Here is a 3,705-nt window from a genome sequence, read left to right as displayed (position 1 = left end):
GCCAGCATCCCTGTGGAACGCTTTCGACACCTTGTAGAGTCAACATGGGCCAGCATCCCTGTGGAACGCTTTCAACACCTTGTAGAGTCAACATGGACCAGCATCCCCTGTGGAACGCTTTCAACACCTTGTAGAGTCAACATGGGCCAGCATCCCTGTGGAATGCTTTCAATACCTTGTAGAGTCAACATGGGACCAGCATCCCCTAGTGGAACGCTTTCAACACCTTGTAGAGTCACCATGGGCCAGCATCCCCTGTGTCACTCTTTCAGACACCTTGTAGAGTCAACATGGGCCAGCATCCCTGTGGAACGCTTCAACACCTTGTAGAGTCAACATGGGCCAGCATCCCTGTGGAACGCTTTCGACACCTTGTAGAGTCAACATGGGCCAGCATCCCTGTGGAACGCTTTCAACACCTTGTAGAGTCAACATGGGCCAGCATCCCTGTGGAACGCTTTCAACACCTTGTAGAGTCAACATGGACCAGCATCCCCTGTGGAACGCTTTCAACACCTTGTAAGAGTCAACATGGGCCAGCATCCCTGTGGAACGCTTTAGACACCTTGTAGAGTCAACATGGGCCAGTATCCCTGTGGAACGCTTCCAACACCTTGTAGAGTCAACATGGGCCAGCATCCCTGTGGAAGGCTTTCAACACCTCGTAGAGTCAACATGGGCCAGCATCCCTGTGGAACGCTTTCAACACCTTGTAGAGTCAACATGGACCAGCATCCCTGTGGAGCGCTTTCAACACCTTGTAGGAGTCAACATGGGCCAGCATCCCTGTGGGAACAGCTTTCGACACCTTGTAGAGTCAACATGGGCCAGCATCCCTGTGGAACGCTTTCAACACCTTGTAGAGTCAACATGGGCCAGTATCCCTGTGGAACGCTTTCAACACCTTGTAGAGTCAACATGGACCAGCATCCCTGTGGAACGCTTTCAACACCTTGTAGAGTCAACATGGGCCAGCATCCCTGTGGAACGCTTTAGACACCTTGTAGAGTCAACATGGGCCAGTATCCCTGTGGAACGCTTTCAACACCTTGTAGAGTCAACATGGGCCAGCATCCCTGTGGAACGCTTTCGACACCTTGTAGAGTCAACATGGACCAGCATCCCTGGAGTCAACATGGACCAGCATCCCTGTGGAACACTTTCAACACCTTGTAGAGTCAACATGGGCCAGCATCCCTGTGGAACGCTTTCAACACCTTGTAGAGTCAACATGGACCAGCATCCCTGTGGAACACTTTCAACACCTTGTAGAGTCAACATGGGCCAGCATCCCCTGTGGAACGCCTTGTAGAGTCCATGACCCGACGAATCGAGGCTGTTCTGAAGAGTGGTGCAGTGACTCTTCTCAGTCCTCAGTGTAGGTTACCAACATAGATTGTTACAAAAAAACTATATACTATTTTACCTTTATTTAAAACTAGGCAAGTCAGTTAAGAACAAATTCTTATTTTCAATGACGGCCTACTGGGGAACAGCGGGGGTTAAACTGCCTTGTTCAGGTGGTCAGCAACACATATAAAAAGAGGCTTATAAACAGAGGTTCACTTATCAAACTCTACACACAATGACACCAGGGGGAGCAGGGTCAAGGTTCAAGGACAGTCTTGTCAACAGAACGTGTTTTGTAAGGCAACATGGCTAAACAGGATAGCGACTGGACCCTCACCTCAATGTGTTCATGCTGCGGAGGTACGGGGATGAACTGAGACAGTCTCTTGCTGAGCCACATGGTGAGGTCTCTGTTCATGTTGACGCCGAAGGGCTCGTAGCCTTCCTGAAGACCACAGATGGTGAAGTACTTCAGCGTGCTCACGTCCTTACCAAAGTTCATCCTCCCAACCTGGCAAACACCCAGGCTGCACACCGGGATGAAACCTGCAGAGAGGACAGAGAGGACATTGCTATGTTAACCATTAGAAGAACGTAAGCTTTGACCAAGCCACAGCCCTTTGGGAAGGAGCCAGAACGGTTCTTATCTAATCCTAACCAGTAGGTAACAACATCAATGTGTTCTGGACACTCCGCCTGCTGAGTAATAACATGGCTATATACAGGGGGTACCAGGTAATAACATGGCTATATACAGGGAGTACCAGGTAATAACATGGCTATATACAGGAAGTACCAGGCAATAACATGGTTATATACAGGGAGTACCAGGTAATAACATGGCTATATACAGGAAGTACCAGGTAATAACATGGCTATATACAGGAAGTACCAGGTAATAACATGGCTATATACAGGGAGTACCAGGTAATAACATGGCTATATACAGGGGTACCAGGTAATAACATGGCTATATACAGGGGGTACCAGGTAATAACATGGCTATATACAGGGAGTACCAGGTAATAACATGGCTATATACAGGAGGTACCTTGTAATAACATGGCTATATACACAGGGTACCAGGACTGAGTGGATGTGCAGGGGTATGAGGTAATAACATGGCTATATACACAGGGTACCAGTACTGAGTGGATGAGCAGGGGTATGAGGTAATAACATGGCTATATACACAGGGTACCAGGTAATAACATGGCTATATACACAGGGTACCAGTACTGAGTGGATGTGCAGGGGTATGAGGTAATAACATGTCTATATACACAGGGTACCAGGTAATAACATGGCTATATACACAGGGTACCAGTACTGAGTGGATGTGCAGGGGCATGAGGTAATAACATGGCTATATACAGGGGGTACCAGTACTGAGTGGATGTGCAGGGGTATGAGGTAATAACATGGCTATATATACAGGGTACCAGGTAATAACTTGGCTATATACACAGGGTACCAGTACTGAGTGGATGTGCAGGGGTATGAGGTAATAACATGGCTATATACAGGGGGTACCAGTACTGAGTGGATGTGCAGGGGTATGAGGTAATAACATGGCTATATACACAGGGTACCAGTACTGAGTGGATGTGCAGGGGTACGAGGTAATAACTTGGCTATATACACAGGGTACCAGTACTGAGTGGATGTGCAGGGTACGAGGTAATAACATGGCTATATACACAGGGTACCAGTACTGAGTGGATGTGCAGGGGTATGAGGTAATAACATGGCTATATATACAGGGTACCAGTACTGAGTGGATGTGCAGGGGTACGAGGTAATAACATGGCTATATACACAGGGTTCCAGTACTGAGTGGATGTGCAGGGGTATGAGGTAATTGAGGTAGATAATGTACATATAGTTATGGGTAAAGTGACTAGGCAACAGGGTAGATAATAGACAGTAACAGCAGCATGTGTAACGACTCAAAAGACAAGTACAAAAAGGGTCCATGCAGATCGTTAAATAGTTAACCAATAGCTACCCGGACTAACTATTTAGCAATGCTATGGCTCGGGAGTAGAAGCTGTTCAGGACTTGGTGCATCGGTACGGCTTGTCGTGTGGTTGCAGAGAGAACAGTCTATGACTTGGGGATAGAAGCTGTTCAGGACTTGGTGCATCGGTACGGCTTGTCGTGTGGTTGCAGAGAGAACAGTCTATGACTTGGGGATAGAAGCTGTTCCTGGACTTGGTGCATCGGTACGGCTTGTCGTGTGGTTGCAGAGAGAACAGTCTATGACTTGGGGATAGAAGCTGTTCAGGACTTGGTGCATCGGTACGGCTTGTCGTGTGGTTGCAGAGAGAACAGTCTATGACTTGGGGATAGAAG

At 47.8% G+C, this 3,705-nt stretch overlaps 1 long non-coding RNA gene across 1 annotated transcript; it reads right to left on the bottom strand.

Moving 5' to 3' along the window:
* LOC127922458 (uncharacterized) lies at positions 1-1,287 on the bottom strand. The gene is made up of 4 exons (XR_008111405.1): positions 1,170-1,287; positions 905-1,096; positions 324-467; positions 1-78 (listed from the first exon to the last, which is right to left on the bottom strand). It is a non-coding gene; the product is annotated as an uncharacterized LOC127922458 (long non-coding RNA).
* Between the last annotated feature and the right edge of the window lie 2,418 nt (positions 1,288-3,705).

The sequence above is a fragment of the Oncorhynchus keta genome, unplaced genomic scaffold (genome assembly GCF_023373465.1).
Source record: "Oncorhynchus keta strain PuntledgeMale-10-30-2019 unplaced genomic scaffold, Oket_V2 Un_contig_25757_pilon_pilon, whole genome shotgun sequence".
In the NCBI taxonomy this organism is placed as follows: Eukaryota; Metazoa; Chordata; class Actinopteri; order Salmoniformes; family Salmonidae; genus Oncorhynchus; species Oncorhynchus keta.
The sequence above is the reverse complement of the archived record's forward strand: the minus strand, read 5'-3'. Positions and strand labels throughout refer to the sequence as shown.